This window comes from Diabrotica virgifera, chromosome 8 (genome assembly GCF_917563875.1).
Source record: "Diabrotica virgifera virgifera chromosome 8, PGI_DIABVI_V3a".
In the NCBI taxonomy this organism is placed as follows: Eukaryota; Metazoa; Arthropoda; class Insecta; order Coleoptera; family Chrysomelidae; genus Diabrotica; species Diabrotica virgifera.
The window spans coordinates 132,385,105-132,412,809 of record NC_065450.1 but is presented as its reverse complement, the minus strand read 5'-3'; the positions used below and the strand labels follow the sequence as shown (position 1 = coordinate 132,412,809).

At 32.9% G+C, this 27,705-nt stretch overlaps 1 protein-coding gene across 3 annotated transcripts in view; it reads left to right on the top strand.

Annotated features, from left to right (window-relative positions):
- Positions 1 to 27,705, top strand: part of LOC126889476 (probable 3',5'-cyclic phosphodiesterase pde-5) — a 423,420-nt gene that overhangs the window by 223,241 nt on the left and 172,474 nt on the right. The gene's annotated exons all lie outside the window — the stretch shown is intronic.

Below are 27,705 nucleotides of genomic sequence, written 5' to 3'. Positions count from 1 at the left end.
TATAACTCCTCCGTCATTATACCAGGTAGAATGACAAATGAGGTGTCAAAAGAAAGCTTATAATACAAGGATGGTACTAAAGGTGAGATATTTGACTTAGGCGGTCTGTGACTCGGTCCCTCCGACCGCGAATATAACTTATCGGTCATTATACCAGGTATAATGACAAATGAGGTGTCAAATGAAAGCTGATAATCCTAGGATGGTACTAAAGGTGAGATATTTGACCTAGGCTGTCTTTCCGTCGGTCCCTCCGACCTCGAATATAACTCCTCCGTCATTATACCAGGTAGAATGACAAATGAGGTGTCAAAAGAAAGCTTATAATACAAGGATGGTACTAAAGGTGAGATATTTAACTTAGGCGATCTGTGCGCCGGTCCCTCCGACCGCCAATATAACTCCTCCATCATTATACCAGGTAGAATGACAAATGAGGTGTCAAATGAAAGCTTATATTCCAAGGATGGTAATAAAGGTGAGATATTTGACCTAGGCTGTCTTTCCGACGGTCCGTACGACCGGGAATATAACTCCTCCGTCATTATACCATGTAGAATGAGAAATGAGGTGTCAAATGAAGGCTGATATTCCAAGGATGGTACTAAAGGTGAGATATTTGACCTACATGGTCTGTCCGTCGGTCCGTCCGACCGCGAGTATAACTCCTCAATCATTATACCAGGTAGAATGATAAATGAGGTGTCAAATGAAAGCTTATAATCCAAGGATGGTACTAAAGGTGAGATATTTGGCCTAGGCAATCTTTCTGTCGGTCCGTACGACCGCGAATATAACTTCTCCGTCATTATACCAGGTAGAATGACAAATGAGGTGTCAAATGAAAGCTTATATTCCAAGGATGGTACTAAAGGTGAGATATTTGACCCAGGCTGTCTTTCCGTCGGTCCGTACGACCGCGCATATAACCCCTCCGTCGTTATACCAGGTAGAATGACAAATGAGGTGTCAAATGAAAGCTGATAATCCAATGATAGTACTACAGGTGAGCGATTTGACCTAGGCTGTCTTTCCGCCGGTCCGTACGACCGCGACTATAACTTCTGCGTCTTTATACCAAGTAGAATGACAAATGAGGTGTCAAATGAAAGCTGATAATCCAATGATGGTACTACAGGTGAGCGATTTGACCTAAGCTGTCTTTCCGCCGGTCCGTACGACCGCGACTATAACTTCTGCGTCTTTATACCAAGTAGAATGATAAATAAGGTGTCAAATGAAAGCTTATAATCCAAGGATGGTACTAAAAGTGAGATATTTGGCCTAGACAATCTTTCTGTCGGTCCGTACGACCGCGAATATAACTTCTCCGTCATTATACCAGGTAGAATGACAAATAAGGTGTCAAATGTAAGCTGGTAATACAAGGATGGTACTAAAGGTGAGATATTTGACCTAGGCGGTCTGTCGGTGGGTCCGTCCGACCGCGAATGTAACTCCTCTATCATTATACCAGCTATAATAATAAATGAGGTGTCAAATGAAAGCTTATAATCCAAGGATGGTACTAAAGGTGAGATATTTGAGCTGGGTACTCTTTCTGTCGGTCCGTACGACCGCCAATATAACTCCTCCGCCATTATACCGGGTAGAATGACAAATGAGGTGTCAAATAAAAGCTTGTGGGTGAAAACCTAGGACTTACGAAGTCCAATTTAAAAATAGGGCATATCAGAGATATGCCTTAGACATCATAGAAGACAATGACACAGAAAAATCAAACAAGCAATATGTCAAAAGGGCCTTAGTTATGTATCTTCGGTCCTGTTGGTCCAATCGTGATGTATAGCACCTCAAATGATAGGATTTGACAAACAGAATACAATGAGAGAAAAATCAAATACAACCTCATGTCAAAAGGGCCTTAGTCGCGTATCTTCGGTCCTATAAGACCAATCGTGACGTACGGCATCTCAAATAATAGGACTTGACAAATAAAATACAATGACACAGAAAAATCAAATACAGCAACAAGTCAAAAGGGCCCTAGTTATGTATATCTAGTCCTATTGGTCCAATTGTGACGTACAGCAGCTCAAATGGTAGGGTTTAATGAACAGAATACAATGACACAGAAAAATCAAATACAGCAATATGTCAAAAGGGCCTTATTTACGTATCTTCGCTCCTATTGGTCCAATCGTGGCGTACAGCACCTAAAATAACTGGATTTGACTAATATAATACAATGACGTATGAAAATCAATTACAGCATCATGTCAAAAGGGCCTTAGTCTTGTATCTACGGTTCTATTGGTTCAATCGTGACGTACAGCGTCTGAAATGATGGGATTTAACTGGCAGAATAAGATGGTGTAGACAAATGAAAATGACGGCATGTAATAACACTTTAAAATTGTAGAAATAAAATGGATTAACACACATGGTATGACATATTAGGTGAGAGTATTTAACAAATAGAATACGATTACATACGTCCAGGTTTTGACAAGCGACTTCTCTACATATGATAAACGCGAAAGGGCCTTAACGTTCACTGCTCGACATAGGCCTCCCGTTCACTGCATATACCCACTGCTTTCTGACGCTGTGACTTGAGAGGATAGGATTTAACGAATAGAACGACAAAGAAGACTAAACAAGGCAGCTCACGGGAAAAACACAACTGTCCGTTTTATACTCTACAGGGAAGCATCAAATATTCAACGTAAGAATATATTAGAGTATAACGGTATGATAAATCTTTTTCTTCTTTTTTTCATTTAGTGCATTCCGTACGTTTTTTAAACATAATCAGGAGAAGTTGTTGAATTTCTGAAGTCTATAAAAGAATTTCTTAACAAACCTTTTTTTAATTGTGTTATGGATTATTTTTAAGAATGTGTTTAAAAGGCAGTTCGCGGGCTTATTGTTCAATGGTCTTATCACTTTCAAGCGCCTGTCTTTTTTGTAGGACTATTAATTGTTACTTGTGATTTCAACCATTCTAGCGGGGCAATGCCTTTTCTATAACTGAAATGAATATTGTTATCCATTTAATTTTTTTCCTCAATTAATTGAATGCCTCCTACTGGTGTTTGGTCTAAGCTTACCGCTTTTCCCCATTTAAGCTAAACTGCTCGTCAAAAGTTAGGGATATAGAAAATTATGCTCATTTTCATAGCTAATTTTTTCGAGAACAGATTAACGGATTCCACTATTTTTTTTTAATATTTTAGATTTTTCTTTAGTATTTACACAGTTGTGCAAAGGTTTACACAAACTTCTTTTTTGTACTTATACCGAGTGGTAGGTATAAGTACAGAAAAGAAGTTTGAGTAAACCTCTTGATAGGTATTAGTTACGTATCTTCACTCCCATTGGTCCCAACGTGTCGTACGGCGGCTCAAATCATTGGAATCAGCCAACAGAATACAATGACTAGGGAGCGGATTTATATGCGATCAATTTTGATGAAATATTCGCATATATATGCGGTAAAAAATTACGAAATATGCGCAAGATATGCACAAAAATTCAAAAAATGCGCATTTCGGGAAACCACAAATTTTCTGTCTTATTTAGTAATCTTATTTATTATTTTTCAAATAAAATCATTTTTTATATATGCAATTTATTCACAGTTTTTACAAAAACTGCTACCAATAGTTACCTATTTAAAATAAAACAACAATATCACTATAAATATATCTTCGATTATAATTCACTACAATGTGTTTTTCCAAATTCTTTACGAGGAAACATATTCTTTGATCAGACAAAATATTTTTATAACTTGAAAAACTTCTTTCAACATCGATAATTGGTGCGTATTTAAAATAACTTGTTAATTTCCGTCAGAAAATCGTAAAACTTTGGCTAAAGGTGTAAATTCTCTTAACAATAGAGGATTTAAAAAATCACCAGAATTATAGGTAGGTACCTACCCTAATAGCACAAGGACGTCCAATGGACGTCCTTCACGGACTTTAGGGACGTCCATTGGACGTCCGTTTTCGTCCGAGGAACGTCCTTTATACGTCCTATTTTGGTCCAAATGTCGCGCTACCGAACGTCCATTGGACGTCCATCTAATGTCCGAGGGGACATATATTGGATCTTAATCGGACGTAAATTGGACCTTAATCGGACGTCCTAGGGGACGTAAATTGGACCCTAATCATACGTAAATTGTACCTTAATCGGACGTAAATTGAACCTTAATCGGACGTAAATTGGACCTTAATCGGACGTAAATTGAACCTTAATCGGACGTAAATTGGACTTTTATCGGACGTAAATTGGACCTTAATCGGACGTAAATGGGACCTTAATTGGACGTAAATTGGACCTTAATCGGAGTAAATTGGATCTTAATCGGACGTCTTAGGGGACGTGAATTGGACCTTAACAGGACGTCCAATTTTGGTCCAAATTCCACGTTGCCAAACGCCCAATGGAGGTCCACCTAACGTCCGAAGGGACGTTCGGTGGACGTCAATTGGGCCTTCATAGGACGTCCCAGTTTGGTCCAATGTATTGCTGCCGATCATCCATCTAACGTCCTGGGAGGACGTTCGGTGGACGTCTAGAGACGATATTTATACCTGTGGAGAATGTATTGTGGGAAATAAAAAATATATTTTTTAAGGAACTTATATTACATCTTATATTAATTTACAATTATTGGATATTAGATTATTTACATTAAATTATAATTACATTTCTCCAAGAAATTAACGCACCACCTTAAAAATGGGCCATTTTTGATGTCTCGAATTTCCTAAAGCCATTGTCCTATCTAAGTGATTTTTTTAATAATATTATAGCCTAGGCTATATGGGCTACCTCCATAAGCTTGTCATGCACGGGGAGCTATACTGTAATAATATTATATCACATCGCTGAGGGAACTCTACATTACATATACTTTTCGAATCAAAACTTTTATTCTCTTAATATTATTACTTAAAAAATATATACTACATTCGTCTCGCTAAACTCGAAAAATAACTTATAAACCATAAAAATCTCCAAAAATATAAATGACATAAATGAGAATTGGCACAATTATTATTATGGTTTTAAGTTGATTTTTCGGATTTAACTACAATATTATGCAAAAAATTATGTTATATCGCAGATTTAAAATGGGTTTATCTCGAAAACAGTTATATTAAGTTTAGCGAGATGATTGTAGTACACTTTTTTTAAGTAAAAATATTAAGAGAATAAAAGTAGACTGGTACGCAGTCTGATTTTTGCATAAGAGTTTAATGAAATGGTAACAAATCAATTGGAAGTTCTGTCCGACAAAATACATGGAACGTTTTCGGTAGTCTGATGTTCCAAGTTTTTAACCTGTTCCACAATTAAAACTTCCCCGGTTCCAGTATTCCCGTACATCAAAGTTTGTCCGACTAGACACCGTGAAGCTATTAACAAATTTTCAGCTTGCTGTTAATCAACTTTTTTTATTACGCGGGATCCAGGTCTATAAATGAATACAATAAATAAGTAGGTAGGTACATATTATACACTTATTTATACGAGTACAAATAATAGTAGAGCTGGTTTTTGGGATGTTACAAGCAGCATTTGCATTTCCACAGAGATACTTATGACAGAAATAATAAAATACCGAGACGGACTATTATTATAATAATTTACAATAGGACCCGACGGCCGACGCTATAGGGACAGGTAAAATTTATGACTGAACAATGCACCGAGCATCGATACAAGCAATATGTACCGGTCGAAGGTTATTTTTTATTGTGCCAAATGGACGTATATAGTACCTACCTTTAAAAATCGAATACACAAATTAAAAGATATTTAACAACCATAAAGATTTGTCAAACTCTATCACCGACTTCATGAAAACAAGTATTACTACATTCTTTGATGGTTTTTGCTGTAAATTTTAAAGGATTGACATGAAATTTGGCATACGCATAGCTAACATGCCAAAGAAAAAAAGTGATATTGTGCCAATGTGTGCTATTGCCCTGGGGTGAGTTTCACTCTTTCTCTGGGGTGAAAAACGTTCAAAATAAGTCCGGACTTCGATAAACTGATTAATATTAAGCAACCTTTATTCCATACTTACAAAGTATGTGTACTAACAAATTAGTATGTGAATTTGGGGGGTGAGTTTCACCCCGAGGAGGGGTGATATACAAAATATAGATAGATACACAAAAGATATACAAAAATGTTTCAAAACATCGAAAAAATGTGGTAAAATGCAAATATACATATCATATTATGATAAAATTGCGATTTTGGCGATTTGCCTTTTTGGATAGAATGATGATGATGTTGATTAGGATAAAACTGCGAAGAATTTTTTTATCGAAATATAGTAAAAAATATGAAAAATATACCAAAAAGCTTGAAAAAATATGTAAGTATGTAAGGAAAAACATAAATAATTAAATAAACTTTTGACAACACAACACAAAAGTTTGAAACACTCACTATTTGGATTGGTTGTCCTGGCTTGTGATTTTCTTCTTTGCAGATGACGCTCACGGATCGATGTCAATGTCCAACGGACGTCCGAGCACGGACGTCCAATGGACGTCCAAAGGACGTTCATATTTATTCAACACGTAAGTACGTCCAACGTCGGACGTCCGAAGGACGTTCATTTATAGTCCATCCGCATTAGGACTAAAACTGGACCTATTTTGGGCACACGTACGCTCAACTTCAAAAAGATGCTCTCAATATTCATCTGTAGTAAGGATACATTGATAAAAATTATATTTTTGCTTATTAGAATTAACCACCAAACTTCTATCATCTTGGTAACGGGAATAATAAAACATTATAAAGTCCACTTTACATCAACAATAATTGAACAAGAAATTGACGACAAGTTATTCAAGGTCAAATTTGGCTTATACAAAACACAATTCTACTTCCAATTTTGCCGTGAATAAACAGAAAATAAAGAAATTTGACAAAATAAAACATATCCAATTGTTCTATTTCATCAAATTCCTTCATTTTCTTTTACAAATCATACATTTTGTACTCGTCAAATTTGGCCTTGAATAACTTAGTCAATTTCTTGTTCAATTTATTGTTGATGTAGAGTGGACATAACGAATAATTTACCGATCAGATTTTCACACTTTACATAAAAACAAAAACATGTATTAGATATTAAACTACATATACAGTTTTGAATTAAATATGATTTATAATCTTTTCCATTTAAACTATTTTATTAACATAATTAAGTTAATATTTTATTAAATAATTTTGCTGTTTAATCCCCTTATTGGTAGAATATGTCCAATATGGACGATTGGAAAAGGTCCGTATTTCGTCCGAGTACGGACGTCCAAAGGACGTTCATATTTATTCCACCCGAAGGACGTCCAACACCGGACGTCCGAAGGACGTACATATTTAGTCCACCCGAAGGACGTCCAACGCCGGACGTCCAAAGGACGTACATATTTAGTCCACCTGAAGGACGTCCAACGCCGGACGTCCAAAGGACGTACATATTTAGTACACCCGAAGTACGTCCAGCGTCGGACGTCCAAAGGACGTCCGTTTATGGTCCATGGACGTTAGGACCAAAAATTGACCTATTTTGGACGTCCAAAGGACGTCGTGTGCTATTAGGGTATTAAATATAACAAAAGTATATAAAATTCGGATTTCCGGGTAAAACATCCTTCGTCATTTTAACATCCTACAATCATTTCATAACGGCGGCGTATTATCCTATAAGTACTTTGTGTAGAGATCGTTTATTTTCTAAGAAAAAATGAAAGGCGGTTAATGAGCTGTCTCTCTTGGTTCTCGAATTAATACAGACCACAGCCTGTGCGTGGAAATATTTTGTCGAATTAAAAAATTTAAATTTTGTTTTGGACTAATGAAATAAAACATTTTAGTAGTTCCAAAATGACACAAAATCTAGGCATCGGATAAAAAAGTTTATTTGAAGAAAGTGTATTTTTTTGTTCTTCTTAATGGCGGTACAGGCTCGTTTTTTTAATATTGTATTTAATTACAGAATAATTTTCAAATATTACCTAATATATTTTTCAAATTGGGCTCTGTACCGCCATTCTTTATTATATTACGGATACGTGTGCCAAATATCTTGAAAAAATATTCAAAATTACAGCCGCAATCTTGGAACGCGTTTTGGCTACCTGTTGATCGCTACTGTATCACCTTAAACAATTTTTTAAATAAATTCACAAAAATAATTTTTTCATTACGAACGATTTTTTAGATAAGTTGGGTTATTCTGAGCAAAAAAGGTATCTTGAGATTTTTCTCTAAAATTGATTTTTGTCGAGTTATATGGCCATTTTCGCATTTTTCAGGTTTTAAATCGCGTATAACTCGACAACAATCAATTTTAGAGAAAATTGACAAGAGACCTTTTTTGTTCAGAATGTCCAAAATTATCTAAAAAAAAATTGTTCAAAGTGAAAAAATTATTTTTGTGGATTTGTTTAAAAAATTGTTTAAAAAACAATTTTTCGACCACGGCACCTTGTGAATATGTTATAAGGACCTCTTTTTGAGTAAGTTTGTGCAAAAAAATCGAATCGGAATAATTTCACTAACAGGGGCGACGATAAATCCGGGACTATAGCGCTAATTATTAATAATTAAAAATAACAGCTTTGTAATAAAATAATGACAAAAATCTCTTAAGGACCTTGAAGCAAGGGTTTGAAACTTGATCTGCTCACTTTTTAATTTCATAATAATAACTTTTAATCGAGTTATTAAGACTTAAAAATGGCCATTTTCGCATTTTTCAAATTTTTAATCGCATATAACTCGACAACAATCAATTTTAAACAAAAATGGCAAGACACCTTTTTGCCCAGAATGACACAAGTTATCTAAAAAAAATTGTTCGAAATGGAAAAATTGTTTTTGTGAATTTGTTTCAAAAAATTTTTTAAACAATTTTTCGACCAATGCACCGCCCGGCACCCTTTGGATATGTTATAAGGACCTCTTTTTGAGTAAGTTTGTGCAAAAAAATCGAATCGGTATAATTTCGCTAGCGGGGGCGACGATACTGCCCGGTCTACTTTTGATGCTGATGGTGATAGAATAGATACTTTTTATATAACAAAAATAAAACTTTTTTTAAACTCTAAAAAATTTGTGGCGGGTTTTCCCCGAAAAGTGCGTTATTTTTTGGACATTTTACGTTGAACTAGTCGATTTGGAATTTGACGAATAAGAACCAACTTTTGATTAGCTCCAACTCTGTTTTTATTGTGTGTCCAGACTTCATACATACATCATTTTTTTTACTGTTTTATAAGCTTTATATTTGCTAGGAATAGTTTTTCGATCAAATACTTACTTTTTGATTTATTTGCGAAAAACCATCTAAAAACAAAAGTTACAAGGAATTTAATTAGTTTATCCACTTACGGACTTATTTGGACCTATATTTTTTCACACTCGAGAAGGGGGTGGTACTCATCCCCAGAAAAAAAGCACACACTGGCACTCTGATGTTCATTTCGCGAAATATCGCAGGGTTCGTATTTAAAATTTTTAATTTACTCCTCACCCCTTTCCGTGGGGGTTCGTTTTTGGTATCATTCGATAGACTTTTGAAAAATATTGAACACGCATTTTTTAGTTTTTCGATCTGACGTTCATTTCGCGAAATATTCGCTTTTTTGTGAAACTTTGTGACTCGCCCATCATTTCTTCAGATTTGGGAACACTTAATAATCGGAGGGGGCCAAGTCAGGAGAGTAAGCCGCATGAGAAAGTAATTAGAACCCCAACTCGAATTTTTGCTACTGTCACAACGCTCTTGTGAGTCGATGTATTGTCTTAGGTCTTGAGAACACTTTTTTCTTCTGCTTATGGAGTCGTTTTTCATTCATCACATACCGGAACTCACCACATAAATTTTGAAGACCCTGACATCAAAACTGTATTAAATTATATGTGATCTAAGTAAGTTAATGAAAAGTCAGAATAGATAGAGTAGAACACTTATAAAAAAAATTGTAACAAGCAATTGGACATCGTAAGTTCTAATTTTTCACAAAAAGTGACCGGAAGTTGAACCGGCAGTCGATATTTGAACCCTTCGTGTAACTTTTTGTCAGCTGATATGACGGATGAATTTTGTTCACCTACAGATATGGACGAACAGACAGGCATGAAACCGGAAGTATGTATTTGTTCTGGTCTTTCTTAGTCGTGTTGACCAATAGTTTGTACTATTTCGACGAATTTAAAACAGTACTTTCGGTTGCAACTCTGGAACAGGCAGTCCGAGGTCAAACTTCTCACATGTAATATCATATTTTGGTTATAGGCTTTCATTTGACACCTTATTTGTCATTCTTTCTGTCCTACTAATAGACGAGTTGTGTTTATTGACGGACAGACATGGATAATTCTAGGTTTTCACATTTAATGATAAAAACAATAATTATACAATTCAGTTAACCTGACTATATCATTGTGATAATGACTTCTTATCTAAAAGTGACAACGGCAATAATTGCCGTTGTAATAATTATTATTCCATTCACTCACGATAAAATATCGCAAAACCTCCAGATTTTAAAGAACCGCTTGGATTGACATAAAATTTGGCACACACGTAGCTAAAATGCCAAAGAAAAAAGTGAGATTATGCCGATATGTTCTCTTGTCCTGGATGTGACTTTCACCCCTTCTTGGAGGTGAAAAAACATACGTGCAAAATAAGTCCGGAAGTGGATAAACTGACTAATTCTAATTCTAAGCAAATTTTGTTCTATAAAAGTTTTAGGTCAATACTTTTCGAGGTATGTGCGAGTGAATATGTTTATTTTTCATAGAAAAACACGTTTTGGACGGATTTTCGCAAATAACTCAAAAAGTAAGTATGTACATATTTTATCGAAGAAAATATTCCTAGCAATAATATAGCTTATGAAAAAGAGGTGTCAGTATAAGGTCTGTAGACCCAGTAGAAGCAGGGTTGCAGCTAATGAAAAATAGGTTCTTATTCGTCAAATACCAAATCGAATATTTCAACGTAAAATAACCAAAAAAATAAAGCACTTTTCGGGAAACACTCATCATAACTCTTTTAAAGTGTTTAAAAAAAATTTTTTTTGGTGTTTTTAAAACAGTTTCTAGCGTGAAAAGTAAGCAAGTTACGCTGAAAATAAAATCGTTCCCTTTTTTTTGGCAAAAGAAAGTCATGAAAATTAATTGTTACCGCTTCACACGTTACTTTAGATAAATGTATTGTTTATACAGGGTGTCTCCGAAAATAGTGCGTCCCTTTAAGGTGTGGATATAATACACAATTTAGAACAAAAAGGTGTTGTAACATTTTTTCCTAAAGTTAACCGTTTCAACAAAAATTACGTTGTTCTCCATAAGAGTAAATTTTTATTTTCATAAATTTATATGACCTGGCAACATGGCGTAGAAGAACCTGTGACTGTGAAATTTAATCTAATGGGACCCCTTGTTTATTTACTAATTGAGTATCAATTTGCATATCAAAATGTATTTTCGTTTTTTGGTCAAACGGCTGAATTTAGAATAAAATGTTATAAGACTTTTTTGCTCTACATTGTGCTTTCTATCTATACCTTTAAGGAACGCACTATTTTCGGGGAAACCCTGTATATGATCTGTAAGTTGCATTGGTTCAAAATGCTTATTTTTGAAAGGGGTTTTGTTGAAAGGCCTCGAACGAATCACTAGTCACGAGTATGTATATGCAAATTTTGAACAGCCATATCTTAACCAATTTTTGTCTTCCAGAAAATCAAAAAATTCCAAATATTTAAAAAAGCAACACCTACATTTTTTACTCTTTAAGATATTTGGTATCACTAATAATTTTTAAGTTATTTTGACAAAAGTCTTTTTTTCAAAATTAAAGATTTAAAAAAATTTACTTTAAAACCAAATTTTTCCACAAATAAGCACTTTGAACTGATGAAACTTACAAACACAAACAATACATAAAGTTACTTGTGAAGTGGTAACGATTAATTCCATTTGGGCTGTTAATTAGAGGGAGTTTTTGAATATTTTTAACCAAAAAAAAAGGAACAACTGTATTTTGAGCGTAACCTGCTTACTCTTGCTGCTGGAAACTTAAAAAAAAATAAAAATAAACGTTTTCTTAAACACTTTAAGAAAGTTGTAATAAGTTTTCCCAGAAAAGTGTTTCATTTTTTTTATTTCACGTTAAAATATTCGATTTGGAATTTGAGATATAAGAGCTTATTTTTCACTATAGTCTGTTTTTAAACAAGAGGAGTCATTCAAATTTCCCGCGCCGTACACTTTGTTTGTAATTGGTACAACCTCAGGCAATTTTACTCATATCAAATTTTGACACTATTGGCATTTCATAGGTTAGTTTATTTATTTTATCAGCAATTTTTGTATTTTCTGCGTTCTTCCTTTTATTTTTAGATTTTTAGTCAAGATTACCGTCAAAGGCCGATATGATCAACCAAAAAAGAAGATTTATCTGATGATATTTCTAGTGACTTTCTTGGGTGTGAATCTGCCATTTAGTTTACCTACTCCTCTTGGTTTTAAAACAAAGCTTAGCAATAACTCTGCTTCTACTGGGTCTACAGACCTGACACATATACCATTTTTTCACTTTTTTATAAGCTATATTTACTATTTGCTAATTTTTTTTCAATAAAGTACCTACTTTTTGAGTTATTTGCGAAAAACCGTATAAAAACGTTTTTTTTTTTGTTGAAAAATGAACATATTCACTCGCAAATATCTCTAAAAGTATTGACTTAGTGAAAAACGCTATAAAATAGAAGTTGCTTAGAATTAGTCAGTTTATCCAATTCCGGACTTATTTGAACGTATTTGTTTTCATACCCTATAACCGACGAAACTCACCTCCAGATCAAAAGCACATACCGGCACAATATCACTTTTTTTCTTTAACATATTAGCTATAGGTACGTGTCCCAAATTTTATGTCAAACCAAGCGTTTCTTCAAAATTCTGACCAAAAACCCTAAGTAAATTAAACGAAAATATAAAATGGATTTTTCAAACAAATATTTTAAGTCGGTATGAGAAATTTTAATTTAACAGATGAAATCAAATAAACACAATTCAACTCGTAAAATATTTAGACCCTTGCTTGGTAATCCAGCTCAAAAGGTAAAGAACCTACCTTTTATGTAGTTTATAATCTGAGAGGATGGAATATTTTACCAAAATATTCCATCCTTTAAGTTTACAATAGACCTTTTCTACCTGTCCTCAAAAGATCGGTATTTTTAACTCGTGGCAACGTCGAAAAGCGGCAAAATGATGGGAAATACACATTTTTATGTGGTGGAAGTCAAAATGGTTATGAAGTGTAAAAATTTTTGTATATAATTTAAATTTTTAAAATTAAAATTTTAGAAAACTGAGAACGATACAGGGCGTTAAAAAATGCGCTCAACAAACATACACGAATTAAAATTCGAAAATGATAGTATTTCTTGGTGATGCCAAATGACTGCAACATGAAAAGATGACATAATGATAGCGGGATGTATATATATATATATATATATATATATATATATATATATATATATATATATATATATATATATATATATATATTGATGTGATCTTGATTATTGATATGAGATAATATTCTTATATGTCACTTAATTTAATCAATGTATTAATACTAATCTAATTAATTAACCAGATCACATATCAATATGTTTTCAATCTCAGGGCGAATTATAAATTAATTACTTACTTTCGTGGCTTCAAATATTTCTTAATGGTTCCTAATCGGGATAGAAAAGAAAAGAGTAAAAAAAAATACACATATGGGTTACAATTATAATCAAAATATTTTTTATTTTATTTAAAAGGCAATCAATGCTTAATATTTGCTATTTCTTATTATTCTTAAACATAACATTTACAAATGGGAATCTTATTTCCTTTTGGTTTTCAATTGAAAGTTTTTATTAACATTTAACTATTAGGAGTTATTAGGAACAACTCTATTTAACTTTGATGAAGCTTTTCTGATATTATTGATTATGTTATTCAATTTTTTATGTGGAATTTAATACGAAAAACCCATACATTCATGTCCAAACAAATGAGACTGACCTTTTCCTGGTGAACTGAAAATGTCCTCACACAAGACCCGTTTCCTGCTATCCTTGGCTGCGATCAAACCTCGTCCTGGCTTCCAGTAATGTTCTCCTTTGAAAAACTAGCTCGAATAGCTCTCGTTCCTGCTTTTGTCGTGATGCTGTGTTCTACCTTTTTCGAAACTGCTATCAGCTACCGGGACACTCTTGGCTCAAGGAGGTTCTTTTACTCTCGACCTGGCCTACTTCTCGTTCCACGATAGATACTCCACACTCACGGAACTACCGGCTTTCTCACTCTCCGTACACTACCGTCTACTACTCGACTTCACTTCTCGACAGCTCAAAACATTCTGATCTCACTTTGTCATCCATTCCCCTACTTTCTAAATATCCCTTCCAGATTCACAAATCAATCTTTCACCACCAACTCTCATTCGTAATATTCCTCAAAACCAATTTTTAATCTTTCTAAATATGCTTAATGGATTTCAAAAGAAAATATTTAATTCCCATTCTAAAATACTTTCTAACTATTTACAAATTTTAATGACCTATTCTCTCTTTCAAATGAGTCTTATTTAGCATAGGCTAATGATCGACCTTCCGAGAAGAACGATAATGGTACGCGTCATTCACTTTGTTTATCTAAGCACATTGTTCCGAGTTTCGTACGCTTATTCTAATCACTTCTTAAAATTAAATATAACAATTTGTTGTATACAGGTTGTTCTAAATTTATATGCCCGAGGTTGAGAAAATTTAAAATATTTTATATTAAATTGAATTTTGTTTATAATTATCAAAATTTAATTTTCATATCAAATAGAAATATAACAAATCCCCGCCTTGTATTCGATAAAATTTATCTGCATTTTTAAATAAATTTTCTCGAGGCAAAACCAACTCCCTGTATATTTCCTTACTTTAATCTACGTCTTATACCCCTTCTTCTTGTATTACTCTAATTAGTCCCACCTGTAGAGTAATTGTTTCCTTATTTTCAGTGTCCTCATCCTGTGTTAGAGTGTCGGCTATTATGTTGTCTTTCCCTTTTTCCCATATTAATCTTCTGTCTTTTTCCTCAGATTTTTCACATACTTTTACCGTGTATTCTGCATCCACGTTTTCATATGCCTCCTCTTCAAATGCCACTGTTTCGATCATATCTTTTTCGCTTTCATTTTTTTTGCTTTATTTCTTCTTCTCCTGAGCTCGTCTCTTCTTTTGAGGAATCCCAGGTTTCCTTTGTTTCTGATACTCTCAAATTTTCTTCTTCTGGGCTCAACTCTTCTTTTGAGGAGCCACAGGTTTCATTTTCTTTTGTCTTTTTCTGACTTTTTCTCCCTTTTCTTCTTTGTCCTTGCTTCGTTGCCAAATTCATTTCCACTGTTTGTTCTTTACCTGATTCGTCCGTATTTTGTTTCTCCTGTTCCTTGTCCTGTTCTTCTTCTTTTTCTTCTGTTAGATTCATCGTATTATTTTTAAAATCTATCACTACATGTTTTTCTGCCAATTCGTCAACTCCTACTATCATGTCATGTGACATGTTTGGCATTATTACACATTGTAGTGCATACATCTTTTTACCCAGTCGTACCATTACTCGTATGCCTTCATTTATAGTTGCCAATGTCCGTTTGTTTGCGCCCACTAAATTTACCCTAGGTATTTTGTAAATTAAATTTGTTAAGTTAACTTCTTCTATTAGTTTTCTGTTGACCAATGTTATTTCAGATCCAGTGTCTATCATAATTTTAATTGGTTTCTCGTTGATAAATCCATCCACAAATTTTAAATTAACTCCATTTTTCTTTTCGTTGTTTCTTGCCAATTTAATAAACTCCTTGGGGTTACAAAAAATTCCTGTTTGATTTTTGGTTTTTAGTGAGCGCCGTCGTGAAAAAACGCCGGTTGCTCATCGTTGTTTATATTTTCGTCATAATGTCTCTCTCCGTCATATTCATCTGTCTGGGTATTATTTACTTCTCTTCTATTTTCTCTTGGTCTGTCGGATCTGTTTCGGTTTTCTCGATATCCCTGTTCATTTTGTCTACCATTATTTCTGTTTTCTTGATTTGAGCGTGTGGTGTTTCTATTCTGGTATTCTCGATTTCTGTCCTCATTCCATTGCCTATTTCTTTGTTCATAATTTCCTCTTCCGTTGTCTCTATTTTCGTTTTCCCTTCTGGGATTAAAATCTCGTCTTGTATCGTCCCTCCTATTTTCATTTCTATCTCTGTACTCCTGTGTTTCTCGGGGCCTGTAATCTTCTCGCGACCTTCTTGATTTTCTTTCTCTTAAACGCAATTCTCTTATTTGTAGGAATTGGCATAAACTATCTATGTCTTTGTAGTTTTGCAATGTGATATGGTCTTCCAGCGTTTCTTCGAAATGTCTTGCAATCAGTTCGACTAATTGTTCCGATGAGTAATTATATTGTAAATGTTTTGCGTTATAGTAAATTTGTAATGCATATGTCCTTTCTGATATACCCATCCTATCATTGTATTTCCCATTTTGCAATTCCTTGTTAATTTCCAATTGTTGGACTTTTCCTCAGAAATAATTCAAAAATTTTTGTTCAAATTCTTGCCAACTGTCAAATTCTTCTTCTTTGCAATCGAACCATAGGCTTGCTTCATTTTTGAGATGGTTTCTGATAGTTTCTTTTGCTGTTTCGAAATTTCCGATGTGCTGTATTTTCTTTTTCAGGCTATTTATGAACGGCACTGGGTGTAATCTTCTTACATCCCCGCCAAACCTTATCTTCACGTCATCTGTGCTATGTATAACCATTTCTCTTCTTTCTCCTCCATTTTGTTGAATATTGATTTCCGCAATCTTTCTTTCCATTTCTTCTCTGATTGCTTGAATAGCGTTTTGCAACTTGTTTTCCAAACTTTCCATTTCTTTTTTCTGGCAATTCGTTATCTCCTTTATTTTGCTTTTGATTTCTTTAATCTCTGTCTCTTGTTGTTGCATGTGATCTTTAATTTTCACTTCATACTTTTCTATGCGTTCCTCCATTTTCTTGTTGTTCTCTTCTATTGCTTGTTTCATTTTTTGTTGTGTCTCATCCATTTTTTGATCCAATTTTTGTTGTGTTTCATCCATTTTTTGTTGTGTTTCATCCATTTTTTGTTGTGTTTCATCCATTTTTTGATCCACTTTATCCATTTTTTTTGATGTTTCTTCCTGATTTTTATCCATTGTTCGTTTTGCTTCATCCATTTTTTGTGACTGGAGTTGCATAAGTTGTAATAGTTTATCTATTCCTGATAATTCTTGCTGTTCTGATGCCATGATTGTCGTGTCTAAAATATCTTCTTGGTCTGAATGTTCTTTTTGTTTTTTGTTGTCCTTGCTTTGGCTTCTTGTCACAGACATTTGTTTTCAAGAAGTACTGTCCCCGCCAAATATGAAATTTTACTAGTATGTTACCAAGACGACTTTTTCTCACCCAAATATTATAAATTGTCAATAAATATATCAAATGTAAATATCGTAAAAATAAAATATTAAATCAGTTATGTAGAACTTGTACCTAAAGAGATCTAAAATTTTATGTTATCAAATGTAAGTATCTCACTTTTTACCACAGGCATATAAATTTTCAAATACCGGCTTTACTCTTTCTATCCTTCAAATTTGCCACTAGAAATATTTTCAATGCTTTCCACGTTGGACGACAGTTGATGTGATCTTGATTTTTGATATGAGATAATATTCTTATATGTCACTTAATTTAATCAATGTATTAATACTAATCTAATTAATTAACCAGATCACATATCAATATGTTTTCAATCTCAGGGCGAATTATAAATTAATTACTTACTTTCGTGGCTTCAAATATTTCTTAATGGTTCCTAATCGGGATAGAAAAGAAAAGAGTAAAAAAAATACACATATGGGTTACAATTATAATCAAAATATTTTTTATTTTATTTAAAATGCAATCAATGCTTAATATTTGCTATTTCTTAATATTCTTAAACATAACATTTACAAATGGGAATCTTATTTCCTTTTGGTTTTCAATTGAAAGTTTTTATTAACATTTAACTATTAGGAGTTATTAGGAACAACTCTATTTAACTTTGATGAAGCTTTTCTGATATTATTGATTATGTTATTCAATTTTTTATGTGGAATTTAATACGAAAAACCCATACATTCATGTCCAAACAAATGAGACTGACCTTTTCCTGGTGAACTGAAAATGTCCTCACACAAGACCCGTTTCCTGCTATCCTTGGCTGCGATCAAACCTCGTCCTGGCTTCCAGTAATGTTCTCCTTTGAAAAACTAGCTCGAATAGCTCTCGTTCCTGCTTTTGTCGTGATGCTGTGTTCTACCTTTTTCGAAACTGCTATCAGCTACCGGGACACTCTTGGCTCAAGGAGGTTCTTTTACTCTCGACCTGGCCTACTTCTCGTTCCACGATAGATACTCCACACTCACGGAACTACCGGATTTCTCACTCTCCGTACACTACCGTCTACTACTCGACTTCACTTCTCGACAGCTCAAAACATTCTGATCTCACTTTGTCATCCATTCCCCTACTTTCTAAATATCCCTTCCAGATTCACAAATCAATCTTCCACCACCAACTCTCATTCGTAATATTCCTCAAAACCAATTTTTAATCTTTCTAAATATGCTTAATGGATTTCAAAAGAAAATATTTAATTCCCATTCTAAAATACTTTCTAACTATTTACAAATTTTAATGACCTATTCTCTCTTTCAAATAAGTCTTATTTAGCATAGGCTAATGATCGACCTTCCGAGAAGAACGATAATGGTACGCGTCATTCACTTTATTTATCTAAGCACATTGTTCCGAGTTTCGTACGCTTATTCTAATCACTTCTTAAAATTAAATATAACAATTTGTTGTATACAGGTTGTTCTAAATTTATATGCCCGAGGTTGAGAAAATTTAAAATATTTTATATTAAATTGAATTTTGTTTATAATTATCAAAATTTAATTTTCATATCAAATAGAAATATAACAATATATATATATATATATATATATATATATATATATATATATATATATATATATATATATATATATATATATTCATTTATCATCATTAGTCATTTTCAGGTTGGGCGTAGATTTACGCTCCTGTTATGTCTATGTCTCGGATGTTGTTTTTTGATGGAATGTGTCTAAAGATATTCAACCTCTCATCTTTACCGATGAGCCCACGGAGGTTGAAGAGGGCGAGACACATTTCTAAGAACTGGTGTTTGGATCTTTGATTCTATTCGAAAAATTTTTCCCAGCCAGAAATAGTGGATGTGTGAGTTGTTCGTAAGGGGATTTTTCCACATTCTCTATTTCATTTGTTTGATTTCGTACGAGTGGTCGTCAAACCAGTACCTGTGGATCTTTTGATCACTGAGTGTGTTTCAAAGATCTACATCTTTTGTTTTTTCATAAACATTATCTTACTTACTCTAAAGTAATTAGGGAATTAAAACTTGAGACTGTCATTTTCAGGTTGGGCGTAGATTTACGCTCCTGTTATGTCTATGTCTCGGATGTTGTTTTTTGATGGAATGTGTCTAAAGATATTCAACCTCTCATCTTTACCGATGAGCCCACGGAGGTTGAAGAGGGCGAAACACATTTCTAAGAACTGGTGTTTGGATCTTTGATTCTATTCGAAAAATTTTTCCCAGCCAGAAATAGTGGATGTGTGAGTTGTTCGTAAGGGGATTTTTCCACATTCTCTATTTCATTTGTTTGATTTCGTACGAGTGGTCGTCAAACCAGTACCTGTGGATCTTTTGATCACTGAGTGTGTTTCAAAGATCTACATCTTTTGTTTTTTCATAAACATTATCTTACTTACTCTAAAGTAATTAGGGAATTAAAACTTGAGACTGTCATTTTCAGGTTGGGCGTAGATTTACGCTCCTGTTATGTCTATGTCTCGGATGTTGTTTTTTGATGGAATGTGTCTAAAGATATTCAACCTCTCATCTTTACCGATGAGCCCACGGAGGTTGAAGAGGGCGAAACACATTTCTAAGAACTGGTGTTTGGATCTTTGATTCTATTCCAAAAATTTTTCCCAGCCAGAAATAGTGGATGTGTGAGTTGTTCGTAAGGGGATTTTTCCACATTCTCTATTTCATTTGTTTATATATATATATATATATATATATATATATATATATATATATATATATATATATATATATATATACATATATATATATATATTAACCCGTTATTCAAACATTACTATTTAACACAGTACGGTCGATAATATTTGTACAAATATATATATATATATATATATATATATATATATATATATATACTCGTATATATATCGTATATATATCGTACTCCTTTTCTCGATATATATATATATATATTGTTATATTTCTATTTGATATGAAAATTAAAATTAGATAATTATAAACAGAATTCAATTTAATATAAAATGTTTTCAATTTTCTCAACCACGGGCATATAAATTTAGAACAACCTGTATACAACAAATTGTTATATTTAATTTTAAGAAGTGATTAAACGATACTCGGAACAATGCGCTTAAAATAAAACTAAAGTGAAATCGATAATAGGTCATTATCGTTGTTCGCGGAAGGTTCAATCATTAGCCGATGCTAAAGAAGACTTAGTGAAAGTAGATAATAGATCATTAAATTTTGTAATTAGTAGAAAGTAATTTTAGAATGGGAATTAACTATTTTTTTTGGAAATCCATTAAGCATATTTAGAAAGTTTAAAAATTGGTTTTGAGGAATACTGCGAATGAGAGTTGGTGGTGGAATTTTGATTTGTGAATCTGGAAGGGATATTTAGAAAGTAGGGGAATGAATGACAAATAGAGAGCAGAATGTTTTGAGCTGTCGAGAAGTGAAGTCGAGTAGTAGACGGTAGTGTACGGAGAGTGAGAAAGCCGGTGTAGTTCCGTGAGTGTGGAGTATCTATCGTAGAACGAGAGGTAGGCCAAGTTGAGAGTAAAAGAACCTCCTTGAGCCAAGAGTTCCCGGTAGCTGATTGCAGTTTCGAAAAAGGTAGAACACAGCATCACGACAGAAGCAGGAAACGAGAGCTATACGAGCTAGTTTCGGAGGAGAACATTACTGGAAGCCAGGACGAGGTTTTGATTGCAGCCAAGGATAGCAGGAAACGGGTCTTGTGTGAAGACATTCTCAGTGCACCAGAAAAAGGTCAGTCTCATTTGTTTGGACATGAATGTATGGGTTTTTCGTAGTAAATACCACATTTAAAATTGAAGAAACATAATCAATAATATCAGAAAAGCTTCATCAAAATTAAATAGAATTGTTGCTAATAAATCATAATAGTTAAATGTTAATAAAAACTTTCAATTGGAAATCAAAAGAAAATAAGATTCCCATGTGTAAATGTTATGTTTAAGAAAAATAAGATATAGCAAATATTAAGCAGTGATTGCCATTTAAATAAAATAAACAATATTTTGATTACAATTGTAACCCATATGTGTTATTATTTTACTCTTTTCTTTCCTATCCCGATTAGGAACCATTAAGAAATACTTAGAAGCCACGTATGTAAGTAATTAATTTTATAAAAAGCCCTGAGATTGAAAACATATTGATATGTGATCTGGTAAATTAATTAGATTATTATTAATGCATTGATTAAATTAAATGACATATAAAAATATTATCTCATATCTATAATCAAGATCACAATAACTGTCGTCCAACGTGGAGGGCATTGTAAAGTATTTCTAGTGGCAAATTTGATGGATAGAAAGAGTAAAGCCGGTATTTGAAAATTTATATGCCTGTGGTAAAAAGTGAGATACTTACATTTGATAACATAAAATTTTAGATCTCTTTAGGTACAAATTTTACATAACTGATTTAATATTTTATTTTTACGATATTTACATTTGATATATTTATTGACAATTTATAATATTTGGGTAAAAAAAAGTCGTCTTGGTAACATACTAGTAAAATTTCATATTTGGCGGGGATAATACTTCTTGAAAACAAATGTCTGTGACAAGAAGCCAAAGCAAGGACAACAAAAAACAAAAAGAACATTCAGACCAAGAAGATATTTTAGACACGACAATCATGGCATCAGAACAGCAAGAATTATCAGGAATAGATAAACTATTACAACTGATGCAACTCCAGTCACAAAAGCTGGATGACAATCAAAGAGAAACAAAACAAGCAATGGATGAAGCAAAAAGGACAATGGATAAAAATCAGGAGGAAACAAAACAAGCAATAGATGAAACAAAAAGAATAATGCAAGAAAATCAGAAGGAAACAAAACAAGCAATAGAAGAGAACAACAAGAAAATGGAGGAACGCATAGGAAAGTATGAAAAGGAAGTAAAAGGATGTTTGACAACAATGAAAAACGAGATGAAAGAACAAGAAATGAAAATCCAAAATAAAATAAAGGAGATAACGAATTGCCAGAAAAAAGAAATGGAAAGTTTGGAAAACAAGTTGCAAAACGCTATTCAAGCAGACATAGAAGAAGTGGAAAGAAAGATTGCGGAAATCAATACTCAACAAAATGTCGGAGAAAGAAGAGAAATGGTTATACATAGCACAGATGACGTGAAGATAAGGTTTGGCGGGGACGTAAGAAAATTACACCCAGTGCCGTTCATAAATAGCCTGAAAAAGAAAATACAGCACATCGGAAATTTCGAAACAGCAAAAGAAACTATCAGAAACCATCTAAAATATGAAGCAAGCCTATGGTTCGATTGCAAAGAAGAAGAATTTGACAGTTGGCAACAATTTGAACAAAAATTTTTGAATTATTTCTGGGGAAAAGTCCAACAATTGGAAATTAACAAGGAATTGCAAAATGGGAAATACAATGATAGGATGGGTATATCAGAAAGGACATATGCATTACAAATTTACTATAACGCAAAACATCTACAATATAATTACTCATCGGAACAATTAGTCGAACTGATTGCAAGACATTTCGAAGAAACGCTGGAAGACCATATCACATTGCACAACTACAAAGACATAGATAGTTTATGCCAATTCCTACAAATAAGAGAATCACGTTTAAGAGAAAGAAAATCAAGAAGGTCGCGAGAAGATTACAGGTTCCGAGAAACACAGGATTACAGAGATAGAAATCAAAATAGGAGGGACTATACAAGACGAGAATTTAATCCCAGAAGGGAAAACGAAAATAGAGACAACGGAAGAGGAAATTATGAACAAAGAAATAGGCAATGGAATGAGGACAGAAATCGAGAATACCAGAATAGAAACACCACACGCTCAAATCAAGAAAACAGAAATAATGGTAGACAAAATGAACAGGGATATCGAGAAAACCGAAACAGATCCGACAGACCAAGAGAAAATAGAAGAGAAGTAAATAATACCCAGACAGATGAATATGACGGAGAGAGACATTATGACGAAAATATAAACTACGATGAGCAACCGGCGTTTTTTCACGACGGCGCTCACTAAAAACCAAAAATCAAACAGGAATCTTTTGTAACCCCAAGGAGTTTATTAAATTGGCAAGAAACAACGAAAAGAAAAATGGAATTAATTTAAAATTTGTGGATGGATTTATCAACGAGAAACCAATTAAAATTATGATAGACACTGGATCTGAAATAACATTGGTCAACAGAAAACTAATAGAAGAAGTTAACTTAACAAATTTAATTTATAAAATACCTAGGGTAAATTTAGTGGGCGCAAACAAACGGACATTGGCAACTATAAATGAAGGCATACGAGTAATGGTACGACTGGGCAAGAATATGTATGCACTACAATGTGTAATAATGCCAAACATGTCACATGACATGATAGTAGGAGTTGACGAATTGGCAGAAAAACATGTAGTGATAGATTTTAAAAATAATACGATGAATCTAACAGAAGAAAAAGAAGAAGAACAGAACAAGGAACAGGAGAAACAAAATACGGACGAATCAGGTAAAGAACAAACAGTGGAAATGAATCTGGCAACGAAGCAAGGACAAAGAAGAAAAGGGAGAAAAAGTCAGAAAAAGACAAAAGAAAATGAAACCTGTGGCTCCTCAAAAGAAGAGTTGAGCCCAGAAGAAGAAAAATTGAGAGTATCAAAAGCAAAAGAAAACTGGGATTCCTCAAAAGAAGAGATGAGCTCAGGAGAAGAAGAAATAAAGCTAACAAATGAAAGCGAAAAAGATATGATCGAAACAGTGACATTTGAAGAGGAGGCATATGAAAACGAGGATGCAGAATACACGGTAAAAGTATGTGAAAAATCTGAGGAAAAAGACAGAAGATTGATATGGGAAAAAGGGAAAGACAACATAATAGCCGACACTCTAACACAGGATGAGGAAACTGAAAATAAGGAAACAATTACTCTACAGGTGGGACTAATTAGAGTAATACAAGAAGAAGGGGTATAAGACGTAGATTAAAGTAAGGAAATATACAGGGAGTTGGTTTTGCCCTCGAGAAAATTTATTTAAAAATGCAGATAAATTTTATCGAATACAAGGCGGGGATTTGTTATATTTCTATTTGATATGAAAATTAAAATTAGATAATTATAAACAGAATTCAATTTAATATAAAATGTTTTCAATTTTCTCAACCACGGGCATATAAATTTAGAACAACCTGTATACAACAAATTGTTATATTTAATTTTAAGAAGTGATTAAACGATACTCGGAACAATGCGCTTAAAATAAAACTAAAGTGAAATCGATAATAGGTCATTATCGTTGTTCGCGGAAGGTTCAATCATTAGCCGATGCTAAAGAAGACTTAGTGAAAGTAGATAATAGATCATTAAATTTTGTAATTAGTAGAAAGTAATTTTAGAATGGGAATTAACTATTTTTTTTGGAAATCCATTAAGCATATTTAGAAAGTTTAAAAATTGGTTTTGAGGAATACTGCGAATGAGAGTTGGTGGTGGAATTTTGATTTGTGAATCTGGAAGGGATATTTAGAAAGTAGGGGAATGAATGACAAATAGAGAGCAGAATGTTTTGAGCTGTCGAGAAGTGAAGTCGAGTAGTAGACGGTAGTGTACGGAGAGTGAGAAAGCCAGTGTAGTTCCGTGAGTGTGGAGTATCTATCGTAGAACGAGAGGTAGGCCAAGTTGAGAGTAAAAGAACCTCCTTGAGCCAAGAGTTCCCGGTAGCTGATTGCAGTTTCGAAAAAGGTAGAACACAGCATCACGACAGAAGCAGGAAACGAGAGCTATACGAGCTAGTTTCGGAGGAGAACATTACTGGAAGCCAGGACGAGGTTTTGATTGCAGCCAAGGATAGCAGGAAACGGGTCTTGTGTGAAGACATTCTCAGTGCACCAGAAAAAGGTCAGTCTCATTTGTTTGGACATGAATGTATGGGTTTTTCGTAGTAAATACCACATTTAAAATTGAAGAAACATAATCAATAATATCAGAAAAGCTTCATCAAAATTAAATAGAATTGTTGCTAATAAATCATAATAGTTAAATGTTAATAAAAACTTTCAATTGGAAATCAAAAGAAAATAAGATTCCCATGTGTAAATGTTATGTTTAAGAAAAATAAGATATAGCAAATATTAAGCAGTGATTGCCATTTAAATAAAATAAACAATATTTTGATTACAATTGTAACCCATATGTGTTATTATTTTACTCTTTTCTTTCCTATCCCGATTAGGAACCATTAAGAAATACTTAGAAGCCACGTATGTAAGTAATTAATTTTATAAAAAGCCCTGAGATTGAAAACATATTGATATGTGATCTGGTAAATTAATTAGATTATTATTAATGCATTGATTAAATTAAATGACATATAAAAATATTATCTCATATCTATAATCAAGATCACAATAATATATATATATATATTATATATATATGTATATATATATATATATATATATATATAACAGGTATATAATATTTGCTGAACAGTTAGGAAACAAGGCTGAAATATTGGGGTAGCAGCAATCTCAAAGAAAACTCTTTATAATAGTTCCAAGCTTTCGAAAATGTTTATTTTCATCATCAGGGAAACTACAATCATAAATAGACAGTATTTAACAAATAGGCTAACTGAAATCAATAATAATTGCTATCCTTGTGTTACCAAAAATCCAGAACACCATAGTTTCCTCTCACTAAACAGAGAACTTTATCATCTCGAATAATATCACATAAAAGTGATTCTAGACTACATCCTGAACGTTGTGCTTTAGCAGAACACGTTTCCAAAGAGGGTCATACAATGGATTATCAATATACTAAAGTACTAGCTTCTGAGAACTCATATAACAAAAGACTCTTTTTGGAAATGGCTTTTATCTTTCAAGAAGAAAATTCAATAAACAAAAAATCAGATGTAAGACATCTCAGTGAAATTTATTCTTATTTACTCACTTTAGATAAAAATAACCAATTTAAATTTAATAATTCAAATTCTTCTTTCATTTAATATATAATTTATAGATTTTTTCAATATAAATCACATAATAAAAAAGACATCTACTATTAAAAAAACTTTGCATTGATTAAAACTGTTTTATTCTCATTTCGGAATTTTCCTATTTCAAAATTTAAAAAACATTTATTAAATAATTATAATTGGTTTAGTTGTGGTGACGTTTCCGTATGAATTCAAACAAAATTTAATAAAAATCGATATAACAATTGTTAGACATTTTCAAAAATGCCATTTGACATACATCATTTTTTAAAATATTTTACCATTTTTCAATTTATACTCGATTTTTAGAACAATTTTTTTATATATAGTTTTTAATTTTAATTTTTATTTACGATTTGTACCAGGACAAAATTTCGTTTTATATGGCAGTGTTTAACAACTAGGCTCAACATCCTCAAATAATGTAAATACAAACATATAAGTAACTCTTTAGTAAGATTGTTTTTTGATGTGCAGTGTTTTTAGTGAAAGTATTGACTCTGCATTTCTCAGAACAATTTTTTGTTGTTTTTGTGTTTTTGGGAATCCTCGACACCTGGTTTAGTGAGAGGAAACTATGGTGTTCTGGATTTTTGGTAACACAAGGATAGCAATTATTATTGATTTCAGTTAGCCTATTTGTTAAATACTGTTTATTTATGATTGTAGTTTCCCTGATGATGAAAATAAACATTTTCGAAAGCTTGGAACTATTATAAAGAGTTTTCTTTGAGATTGCTGCTACCCCAATATTTCAGCCTTGTTTTATATATATATATATATATATATATATATATATATATATACAGGGTAGCTCAACTTCAGTGAGTTATTTATGTTTATTTAGGTAGTACTCATTATGCTTTTAAATTTTTTGTAAATCTTTATTGTTATTCCTAAATAAACATTATTATTATTATTATTCTAACCACCAAGATAAAAGCGCACATCGGTATAGGATAGACTTTGAATTAGGAGATAAGTAGAGGCTATTCCCAAAATTTCATTAAAATCCACCTAGTGGGATAGAATTGGGAGGAAATAACCTGTTTTTTCTCTCATTGACTGGCGTATACATATTTAAACATTTGAAATTTGCTAGCG